This window comes from Vipera berus, assembly GCF_964194415.1.
Source record: "Vipera berus genome assembly, chromosome: W".
NCBI lineage: Eukaryota > Metazoa > Chordata > Lepidosauria > Squamata > Viperidae > Vipera > Vipera berus.
In genome coordinates this window covers 12311361-12324004 of record NC_138210.1, presented here as the reverse complement: position 1 = coordinate 12324004, position 12644 = coordinate 12311361, and positions in this window count along the sequence as shown.

The window sequence follows — 12644 nt, the reverse complement described above, 5'->3', positions numbered from 1 at the left end:
CAAAGTGCTGTGAAACACAATACTAGTTGTGAAAGAATTGGCATAAGATTGTAAAGGGTTATATATTATTCTACCCAAAGGGGAGAATGTTAGTCATATGGTGATAGCCTACAATGTTGGGTTGAAAATATATTAATCATGATGTTGTGACTTTAAGATGTTAATTAGTCAATGGGTGTGTAAGTGTTCTCATGGCCATAAGAGGGGGCTAGGAACGTAGCTTCTTTCTCTCTGAATTCACTGCTCTCTACTATTACTGTTTTTGCTCTGTTTTGCTGTACTGTTGGTTTACTACCATGATAGACCTGTACAACTGTGTTTTGACCTCTGGACTGGTAAGAAGACTTTGTATTAGGATTTGTACTTGGACTGTTATTTTTGTATATGACCTGGACTGATTATTTTTGACTGTGCATTTTTGATTTTACACCACCTTAAAGTAAACTACTTTCTATTTTCACAACTCAGTGTATCTTGTGGTTACTGTGATCTTTTACTGCTCTCAATATTTATTTATTTATTTATATATATATTTTATTATATTTATATACCGCCCTTTCCCGAAGGACTCAGGGCGGTTTACAGGGTGATTAAAACAAAAAATACAAAAGTTAAAAACAGTTAAAAAATTATATCCGTCCCTGAACAAATAAAACCCCAGTTAAAATTAAAATTAAAATTCTCAGCCTGGGCCAGAGAGCTCGAAGAGCCAGGTCTTCAGGTCCCGGCGGAATGAACGGAGGTCGGGGGCAGTCCTAAGCTCCACTGGCAGCTGGTTCCAAAGGGCAGGCGCACCAACTGAGAAGGCCCTATCCCTGGGTGTTGTCCACCGGCAATCTCTTACCGACGGTACCCTGAGAAGACCCTCCCTGTGGGAGCGTACTGGACGAAGGGAGCTTGATGCCGGCAGCAGGTGTTCCCTCAGATAACCCGGACCCAAGCCATTTAGGGCTTTATAGGTCATCACCAACACCTTGAATCTCACCCGGAGGGCAACCAGGAGCCAATGCAACTCGCGGAGTAGAGGTGTTACATGGGAGTATCGGGAAACCCCCATCACAACTCGCACGGCTGCATTCTGCACCAGCTGAAGCCTCCGAGTGGTCCTCAAGGGCAGCCCCATGTAGAGAGCGTTGCAGTAGTCTAAACAGGAGGTCCCGAGCGCATAAGTGACTTTGCGTAGGGCATCTCGGTCCAGATAGGGTCGCAACTGGCACACCAGGCGAACCTGGGCAAAAGCCCCCCCCTGGTCACGGCTCCTATATGGTCTTAAAAATTGAGTCGTGAATCCAGGAGGACGCCCAAGTTGCGAGCCCTATCAACGGGGGGTAACACCTCACCCCCCATCGTTAGAGGTGGAATAGTCTGGTTAGCCCGAGATGCCGATATGCACAGCCACTCAGTCTTGGCGGGATTGAGACGAAGCCTGTTTCTCCCCATCCAGACCTGGACCGCCTCCAGGCAATGGGACATCACGGCGAGGGCATCGCTGGGTTGGTTCGGGGTGGAAAGAAAAAGTTGGGTATCATCAGCGTACTGATGATACCTCACCCCAAAACCACGAATGATCTCACCCAGCGGCTTCATATAGATGTTGAACAGGAGGGGCGAGAGAACTGACCCCTGAGGAACTCCACAAACGAGAGGCCTCGGGGCGGATCTCTGCCCTCCCGCCAACACCGACTGCGAACGGCCCAGGAGATAGGAGGAGAACCACCGTAAAACGGTGCCTCCCACTCCCAACCCCCTGAGATGCCGCAGTAGGATACCATGGTCGATGGTATCAAAAGCTGCTGAGAGATCTAATAGGACCAGGACAGAGGAACAACCCCTGTCCCGAGCCTGCCAGAGATCATTCACCAGCGCGACCAATGCCGTCTCCGTGCTGTATCCGGGCCTGAAACCCGATTGGTACGGGTCCAGATAATCAGTTTCCTCCAGGAACAGAGGAAGCTGATGCGCCACCACACTCTCAACAACCTTCGCCAAAAAGCGAAGGTTGGAGACTGGACGATAGTTATTTAAAACAGCTGGGTCCAGGACAGGGTTTTTGAAGAGGGGTCTCACAACCGCCTCCTTCAAGGCGGCAGGAAAGACACCCTCCTTCAAAGAAGCAGTTATTACTGCCTGGAACCAGCCTCGTGTCTCCTCCCGGGCCGCATAAACCAGCCAGGAGGGGCACGGATCCAACAAACAGGTGGTGGTGCTCAGCCTCCCCATGATCCTGTCCACATCATCAGGGGAAACAGGATCAAACTCAGTCCAGATAACATGCTCAAGACCGTCCGATTCCTCCACGTCAGACTCTGCCCAGTCAGAGTCCAGACCGGCCCGGATCTGAGCGATTTTGTCCACCAGATGATGACTAAACTCCTCGGCTTCTCCCTGCAAGGGATCCTCCCTCACCTCCTGGTTAAGGAGGGAGCGAGTTACCCTAAACAGGGTGGCCGGGCGATTATCTGCGGACGCGATGAGGGCAGCGAAGTAATTAGACTTCGCCGTCCTCATCGCCGCAAGATAAGACCTTATGAAGGTTGCAAGGGTACAACACAGTCAAGTGCCCCGGCAGCCGCCCTTTCCCAGCCATCCACCAAGGCATCGACTGGGCTGTGGGTGAGGGCAATGGGTATAGACCCAAGCGCCATCTGGAACCGTTCAGGGTCCATTAGGCGCCTGGGGCAGAACCACCTGGTCGGTTCCGCAGCCCAGCGGCGGGGGGGGGTGGCATAACGGAAGACCAGCCGCAGGAGATAGTGATCTGACCATGACAGGGGAACAATGGTTGGTGAACCCCCTCCCAGATCATCCAACCACTGTCCAGACAGGAACACCAGGTCGAGAGTGTGACCCCCCACATGAGTCGGGCCCTGAATCACTTGGATCAGGCCCATGGCCGTCATGGAAGCCTTGAACTCCTGAGCTAACTCAGACGACCCTCCCAGTGAAGGCATATTGAAGTCCCCCAGAACTATAAGCCTGGGGAACTCCACCGCCAACCCTGAGAGGGTGTCGAGCAGCTCTGCAGGGCTGTTGCCACACAGCTGGGCGCCAGGTATGTGAGCAACAAGCCCAACTTAGCCCGAGGGCCCCATCTCAGGAGGAGGGACTCACTCCCGGCCATCTGGACAATGGTGGTCTCCCGCGGGCATAAAGTCTCCCGAACAACCACCGCCGCCCCTCCACCCCTAACCTGAGCCCGTGGCTGGTGTAGCACACAGAAACCTGGAGGGCATAACTCGGTCAGAGGAGCCCCTCCCTCCGAGCCCAACCAAGTCTCCGTGATGCACGCCAGATCCGCACATTCCTCCTCAATCAAATCCTGAATGAGGGGAGCCTTGTTAACGATGGATCTGGCGTTAAAATAAACCAGCCTAAGCTCAGGGGCCTGATCACCCTCATCCCTGGGGAAAAGGGTGCTAACCGGAGGGTCGGAGCGCGCCACCGCATGCAGACAGCGGGGGCGCGATCCCAGATGTTGATATGGCCTTCCGTGCAACCACCTGCTGCCATTCCCTATCGTCGTGGGAATTTGAAGCCCCACCCCAACATTCACAGAACCAGCAACCACCTCCCTCAACCCTGTCTCGTCGGGACCCCTAACAGGCCCAGACTGAGTGCCGGTTAATAATTCCCTCCCCACTCTACTATCCCTCCCCCTCCCTAACCTTTTAAAATAACCGGCTAAAAAATGTATCAGGGTCCTCTTAACGTGTCTCAAAACTAGGCCCCTGTCTAAGCCCAGCCACCTCTCGGAGTCCCAACAATTGGGCTCGTCATTAAGGGGAGTGTAGAAACAGGCAGTTGGTCGTACCCAAGAGGGAGAAACCCCCCTGAGGGCATACAGATCAGCTCCAGAGTAACGGTAACAAACCCTTCCTTGTCTGTGCAACTCCTTGGTAGCACAAGGAGACCTCTGCACAACAATTCCTAACAAACTCTCTGATAAATTGAAAGATAAAAGACAAGCATAAAAAGTGGAAAGGGGCACATAACTAAAGCAGAATATCAGCAACTAGTCCAAGCCTGCAAAGATGAAATGAGGAAAGTTAAGGCTCAGAATGAACTAAGCTTGTGACCAAAGTTAAAAATAACAAAAAAACCTTCTTTCAACAAGAAAAAATAAAAAATATAAATATAAATGAAGGATGATAGACAGACAGACAGATATCACCATTATATAATAGTAAGTCATGTTTTGCTATTTTGAGCTGGTGTAAATTATGTTTAATAATTTAACACCATTCAATTAGACTTTTTTCTTTCTTTGTATAAATTTCTATAGACTCATTCTTTTGTTTGTTTGACTATTTCCATCTTGCCTGATCCTAAACAAATGTGAAAGTCTAGAAAAGTTAAATCTACCACAAAATTCAAAACATTGCAAACACAATTCTGGCAAATTCAAAGAGCATTTTCATTCAGTGGAAGAGAGAAGATTCTCTATTTCTCCTTGCAAAGTCGCGTGGTCGCACAGAGAGACGGACACTTGAGCTGGGTAGTATTTCTTTTATTCGGATCAGGAATGAATCAGGGACAAAGGGGTTTACCTGGTGTTTCTTATACCTGCCCAGGTGAATGATGGCCAATAGAATTGAACCTGGGCTTCCCGCCAGTGCATGTGGCCAATGGGTTTAAACCCTGGCTTCCCGCCAGAGCTGACCATGCCGGGGGCTGTCAAACTTGCTCCGTCCGGCTTTTCCCGCCTCAGCGGTTATCGCCTGGAGCTATCCAGCCCCCTGCTGCGCTGGCATTTCCTGTGTATGCTAGCAGCATACACTACACCCCTTCCCCCATAGTGAGGATTTTCCTCTGTCATACCATCTCCAACTATATACACATATTTACAAAACATGGTTACAATGGATACACTTGTTGTTCTGTTGCCCCCTTATGAACGTACATAGTCAGCGAGGTAGCTTGGCGCTTTGTGTGGCCTACGTGACCTTCTTGGTACATGTTCTTCCGGAGGTATGGTGGCATGGCTATTCATTCCTTCCTGAAGCTCCTGTTGAGGAAGGTTGCTGTGTGTCTGTGTGTGTGATTTGCTGATTCCTGGTGACTGCCTGGTTTCTCTATCAGACTCCTGCCTGTACAGGGGTTGCCATTGCTCCCCCCCAACCATCCTCCTTGGTGAATGTGTTTGTATTGGCTTTTGTGTTGGATCTTCCTCCTCAACCCTCAGTGTGTCCTCTGCCACCCTTTCAGGAGTCCTTTTCCTCAGTTGATCCAGATGCCTTTTCCACAGGAGTCCCCCCTCCACCCTTACTCTGTAGGAAAGGGGCCCTGTTTGCTCTATAATTTCCCCTGGCACCCATGGATGACCCGTACTGTAGTTCCTGGCCCAAATGAGGTCCCCTGAGGTAAAATGTGTCTTGATGTTGGGGTTCCCCGTGTCTGCGGCTACTCTGTCTGGATGGAGCCTGTCTAAAGTTGTAATGAGGCGTCTCCCCCATCTGAGTTCCGCTGGGCTTTTGCCTGTGGCAGTGCAAGGTGTTGCGTGTTGGTGAAGGAGGAATGTGGCTAGTCTTTGCTTCCAATCTCCCTGTACTATGCGCTTGAGTGCATCTTTTGTTGTTCTCACGAATCGTTCTGCCAATCCATTACTGGCAGGGTGGAAGGGGGCCGAGGTGACGTGTCTAATCCCCAAGGTCCTCAGGAACACCTGGAAATCCGAGGAAGTAAATTACGTTCCATTATCTGACACGATTACATCAGGCAACCCATGTGTAGCAAATATCCCCCTCAATGCTTGGATGGTCCCTGCTGATGTCATGCTGCTTACAGGTACCACCTCAAGCCATTTTGAATGACTATCCACAACTACCAGAAATGTGTGACCTTGGAATGGGCCAGCGTAGTCTATGTGCACCCTGGACCAGGGTGAGTGTGTTTCCTCCCACTTATGGACTGGTGCATGTGGTTGTTCTGGCCGTGTCCTCTGGCATGTGTAACACCCCGCTACCTGTGCTTCTATCTCCTTGTCCAACCCTGGCCACCACAGGTAACTCCTTGCTAGAGCCTTCATTCTTACTATCCCTGGGTGTCCTTCATGTAGTGATTGGAGAACTCTTTCCCTGAGCCTTGTGGGAATTATGACTCTGTTTCCCCACAAAAGGCACCCTTTGTGTGTGGACAGTTCAAACCTTCTTGAAAAGTAAGCAGTGAACTCTTGCCCTGGTGATTTGTCTTGCCACCCACTACTCACCCACGAATGAACCCTGCTCAGAACCTTGTCTTTTGGTGTCTCTGAGGCTATGTCCTTCGGTTGAGGGGGCATTCTGGCAGTTCCTGGATTGCCAGGATTTGGGCAGCCGGTGCTGGGTCCGGCTCCCTGTCCATTAGGGGCAGTCTGCTGAGACCATCAGCATGCCCCATCTCCTTCCCTGGTCTGTGTATCAATTTACAAGAATATGCAGAGAGAAATATTGACCATCTTAGCATTCTAGGTGACAAAATCTGTGGTGTTTGTTTCTCTGTTGTGAATAGTCCTAATAAAGGTTTATGGTCTGTGAAGATTATGAAATCTCTGCCATACAGGTAATCATGAAATTTCTTTACTCCAGCAACCACTGCCAGTGCCTCCTTGTCTATCTGGGCGTAGTTCCGCTCTGCAGCTGACAGGGTTCTGGAGTAGTAGGCGATGGGAGTCTGAGTTCCATCCTCCTTGAGATGGCTGAGCACTGCCCCAATCCCATAAGGGGATGCATCGCACGCAAGACAGATTGGCTGATCCTCCCTGAAATGGGTGACAGTGGCATCACTTGCTAACATGTTTTTTAGTGTTTGAAATGCTTTTGCATGTTTGTCAGTCCATTCCCAAGGTGCTTGCTTGTCAAGCAGCCTATGTAATTTTAATTTAATTTAATTTAATAATATTTCTATACCGCCCTTCTCCCTGAGGACTCAGGGCGGTTCACAGGGCAAAAGTGAAATACAAAATACAAACATTAAAAAGAGATTAAATGATTGCCCAAGTTAAAACAATTAATATACAATTATAAAACCCCAAAGATAAAATTAAGAATACAAAAAATAAAAAACCCCACCAATCCCCATCAGGCTAGGCCGGCTTGTACAAACAAAAACGTCTTGAGATCGCGACGAAAGGAGCGAAGATCAGGCGCCATCCGGAGCTCTACCGGTAACTGATTCCACAGCTCCGGAGCGCCCACAGAGAAGGATCTCCCCCTGGGCGCCACCAATCGACATTCTCTGATCGGTGGCACCCTGAGGAGGCCCTCTCTGTGGGAACGCACAGGGCGCAGGGAGCTTGATGCCGGCAGCAGATGTTCCCTAAGGTACTCCGGCCCCATGCCATGGAGGGCTTTGAACACCATTACCAGTACCTTGAATCTCACCCGGAAGGCAACCGGCAACCAATGCAGCTCACGGAGCAAAGATGTAACGTGGGAGTATCGGGAGACTCCCAACACAACTCTCGCGGCTGCATTCTGTACCAGTTGGAGCTTCCGGGTGGTCCTCAAGGGCAGCCCCATGTAGAGAGCGTTGCAGTAGTCCAGACGAGAGGCCACGAGCGCATGAGTGACCGTGCATAAATCATCCCGGCTAAGATAGGGCCGCAACTGGCGCACCAGGCGAACCTGGGCGAAAGCCCCCCTAGTCACAGCTCCTATATGGTCTTCCAAGGTGAGCCGTGAATCTAGGAGGACTCCCAAGTTGCGAGCCCTATCTACGGGGGGTAATAGTTCACCCCCCATAGCAAGAGGTGGAATGTCCGAATAAACCCGGGATGAAGATATGCAAAGCCACTCAGTCTTGTCGGGGTTGAGTTGAAGTCTGTTCCTCCCCATCCAGACCCGAACCGCCTCCAGGCAACGGGACATCACGTTGAGGGCATCACTGGGGTGGTTTGGGGTCGAAAGGAAAAGTTGGGTATCATCAGCGTACTGATGATACCCAACTCCAAAACCACGAATGATCTCACCCAGCGGTTTCATGTAGATGTTGAACAAAAGAGGCGAGAGGACCGACCCCTGAGGAACTCCACAAACGAGAGACCTCGCGGTCGACCTCTGCCCTCCTGCCAACACCGACTGCGAACGTCCCTGGAGATAGGAGGAGAACCACTGTAAGACTGTGCCTCCCACTCCCAGTCCCCTGAGACGCCGCAGCAAGATACCATGGTCGATGGTATCGAAAGCCGCCGAGAGGTCTAATAGGACTAGAACAGAGGAATATCCCCTGTCCCGAGCCCTCCAGAGATCATTCACCAGCGCGACCAATGCCGTCTCCGTGCTGTGCCCGGGCCTGAAACCCGATTGGTACGGGTCTAGATAATCCGCTTCATCCAGGACCAGAGGGAGCTGATGCGCCACCACACTCTCAACAACCTTCGCAAGAAAGCGAAGGTTGGAGACAGGACGAAAGTTGTTCAATACAGCTGGGTCCAAGGCAGGCTTCTTGAGGAGAGGCCTCACCACCGCCTCTTTCAAGACGGTGGGGAAGCTACCCTCACCCAGAGAAGCCGATATAACTGCCTGGAACCAGCTGCGTGTCCTCTCCCGGGCTGCATAGACCAGCCAGGAAGGGCACGGGTCCAATAAACATGTGGTGGTGCTCAGCCTCCCCATGATCCTGTCCACTTCCTCCGGAGTCACAGAATCAAACTCATCCCAGGTGGTATCGACAAGACCGCCCGTGTCCTGATCGCCAGACTCTGCCCAGTCAGAGTCCAGACCGGTCCGAATCCGAGCGATTTTGTCCGACAGATGCTGGTTAAACTCCTCGGCACGACCCTGCAAGGGATCCTCCCTCACCTCCTGATTTAGGAGGGAGCGAGTCACCCTGAACAGGGCGGCCGGGCGATTATCTGCGGACGCGATAAGGGTGGCAAAGTGGTTAGACCTCGCCTCCCTTATCGCAGCGAGATAAGACCTAATGTGGGCTCTTAGTCGCAATCGGTCGGATTCGGATCGGCTGGATCTCCAACCGCTCTCTAGGCCCCGTCTCCGACGCTTCATCTCCCGGAGCTCCGCAGAGAACCATGGAGCTCGACGGGATCTGCACCGGGTCAGGGGCCGCAGGGGTACAACTCGGTCAAGAGCCTCAGTGGCCGTCCTTTCCCAGGCTTCCACTAAGGCATCTGCCGAGCTGTGAGCAAGGGAGGCAGGTGGGGACCCCAGCGCCGCCTGGAACCTCTGGGGATCCATTAAGCGTCGTAGGGGTTCCGCAATTGAGGCTTTGTGAGGCAGGAATGTGTGGTAGAAATTGAGGAGCCCCAAGAACGCCTGCAATTCAGGCTTGTTTTTGGGAGCAGGGGCTTCCTTGATTGCCTTCACTTTTGATGCAGATGGGTGGATGCCTTGAGCATCTATCCTGAACCCCAGGAATTCTGTCTCTGGGACCCCAATCTTGCACTTCTCCCTTTTGAGTTTGAGACCTGCCCCCCTGAACCTCTCAAGGACCGCCCTTAAACGGTTTGCCAGCACGTCCGGGGAGCTGGCTGCGATCAGGACGTCATCAAAATAAGGGCAAACCCCTGGTATTCCCTTAAGCGTCCTTTCCATCACCTCCTGAAAAATCCCCGGTGCTACGCTAACCCCAAACTGCAACCGGTCTACCCGGAACGCTCCCTTGTGAGTGATGATCGTTTGTGCTCTGGCAGCCCCTGGGTCTACCGGCAGTTGCTGATAAGCTTGGGCGAGGTCCAATTTAGCGAACACCGACCCGCCTTGTAGGGACGCTAAGATGCTGCTAACTGCAGGGACCGGATAGGAATGGGCACTTAAAGCTCGGTTTATAGTCCCTTTATAATCAGCGCAGATACGAATTTCCCCATTTGCTTTAATTGGCGTTACGATGGGAGTTTCCCAATCCGCTCCATCCACTGGTGTTAACACCCCCTGGTCTACCAGCTTATCCAATTCCCGCTCTATCTTTTGCTTTAACGCGAATGGAACACGCCTCGCCTTCATCCTTATGGGTTGCACCTGGGGATCTAGTCTAAATGAGATTGGGGGACCCGTGTACTTTCCCAACTGCCCATCGAACACGTCCGCGAATTCCTCGCAGACTGCTTCTAGGGACAAATGGCTCCGTGTCTGATTAATCCCTGTGATTTTGATGCCCAAGGCGTTAAACCACCCTAACCCCACAAGGCTAGTCCGCTGGCCCTCGACGACCAGCACACTTAATTTACCCTTGAATCCCTTGTACTGCACACACACCAACGCCTCCCCCCGGATTTTGATTGGTGAATTTTGAAAGTCAGAGAGGGTCAGTCTGGATGTCCTCAAGAGAACCCGTTGGCCGCTCCGCTTGCAAATGTCTAAAAACGTTCTGGCGGAGATGATGGATACGGCTGACCCTGAGTCCAGCTCCATCAAGCAGGGGACCCCTTGCAGCCTGGGTAGACCGAGGGCGATTCGTGCTGTGACCGTGAGGCTGGGTAGACCGGGGTCCGCTCGCTCCGCATCTGCACTCCTGGTCTCTCTCGCCTGCCGTGGTTGTTCTCGGTGCCTTTCTGTTGTCTCGGTCGGGGTTGAAGGATCGCTGAGGTCGGTTGATGGCATCCACCTCCAGCTCTGCCTTGTCTGCGTCGGTGCCTCTTCTCACCTGGTGGATGGATCCGCCTTTCTTCGTCTCGGGCTCCTCGGCTGCATCCCAGGCTAGGAGTTCGTCTTGGACATCCCTCAGGGTCAGTTTCTGCTTGGCAAAAAGTTTCTGGCGCAGCTTCCTGTCCCTCACCCCACAAATGAGCCGATCCCACAGCCTAATTTCTAGATTTTTGAAATTGCAGAGGCGAGCTGCCAGCCTCAGAGCTGCCATATACTGTTTGGCAGACTCACCTGGTCGCTGATCCCGTTTTTTGAAGCGATACCGCCAGGCGATCTTGGGCTTGAAATGTTCAGACAGCTTCGCCAGCAATTCGTTGTAGCCGACGGAGTGGATGTCATCGGGAGCGCAGAGACCGACCGCCAGCTGGTCGGTTTCTGTGCCGCAGCTGCAGAGCAGTACCGCTGCTCTCTGCCGGTCCTCCTTCACCCCGTTCGCCTGCAGGTAGCATTCTATCTGCCCCACGAAGGCTTCCCACTCCTCGGGGCGGCCGCTATTGAAAAGGGGATACTGACCCAGTTGTGTCATCTCGTCATCTCGGTTGTCCTGCATCTGGATCCGGGGCTGCCGATTGGATTCCGTCCGCGGCTAGCGTTGTCTGAGGCAGGATCCCATCCTCGTCGCCAGTGCAAAGTCGCGTGGTCGCACAGAGAGACGGACACTTGAGCTGGGTAGTATTTCTTTTATTTGGATCAGGAATGAATCAGGGACAAAGGGGTTTACCTGGTGTTTCTTATACCTGCCCAGGTGAATGATGGCCAATAGAATTGAACCTGGGCTTCCCGCCAGTGCATGTGGCCAATGGGTTTAAACCCTGGCTTCCCACCAGAGCTGACCATGCCGGGGGCTGTCAAACTTGCTCCGTCCGGCTTTTCCCGCCTCAGCGGTTATCGCCTGGAGCTATCCAGCCCCCTGCTGCGCTGGCATTTCCTGTGTATGCTAGCAGCATACACTACACTCCTTCTGTGAAATGTGAGTTCATTTGGCCATGAAAGCCATCTGGGTGACTTTGGGCAGTCACTCTCTCTCAACCCAATCCAACTCACATAGTTATTGTTATGTGGAAAATAGGAAGAAGAAGGTGTGTTGGATACGTTCGCCACCTTTAGTTATTTGTAAAAATAATAAAGACAGCATACAAACAAACAAAAATAGAAGAATTGTCGGTCCTGTAAATTTGCAAGTTCTTTCCTGAGGTTTTCAGGGAACCCTACCCTGTTTTCTCTTTCTTGGCATTGGAGTTTTGACCTCAGAGGATGTGAAAACTACTCATATTTTTATATTTAGTAAAATATATGGAGTCATTGTAAGTAAAATTGAAGAGAGAATGTCTTCAGAAAAGCAAATTAAAATAATTCAGTCAGCCTTTATTTTTACAAGAGAAAAGGAGAAAGTAAGCATAACCTATTCAAAACAGTTTGAGATCAAAACAGCCCATGTCCCTTAAGAATTCTGTTTCAAGTGTGGAATAAAACAGTTTTGAGTGGTAAAAAAAATTGTGGCAAGAAGGTGACAAGCAACAGGGAGAAAGCAGAACTACTTAACTCATTTTTTTCTGTGTCTTTACACAAAAGAAAAAAGTTATCAAAAACCATACATAAAAATAGATTAGAAACACAAACTAAGATAGGCAAGAAAATGGCAAGTGAGCATTTACCAGGACCAGATGGATCATACCCCAAGGTTCTCAAGGAACTGGCAGATATGATCTCAGAACCACTGAACTATATTTTTCAAAGATCCTGGAACACTAGGGAACTACCAGAGGACTGGAAAAGAGCTGATGTAGTTCCTTTTTTTTCTTAAAAAAAGAAGAAAGGAAAGAAAAAATAGATCCAGGAAATTAAAGACCTATCAGCCTGACCTCACCTGGGCAGATTCTGGAAAAGATAATCAGACAACAAATCAACAAATACCTAGAGGCAAACAAAGTCATTACTAAAAGCCAACATGGGTATGTCGAAACAGATCATGCTAAACAAATCTTATTGCATTCTTTAACCAAGTGACAAAATTAGTGGACCAAAGGAATGCTGTTGATACAATTTACTTGGGCTTCAGTAAGGCAT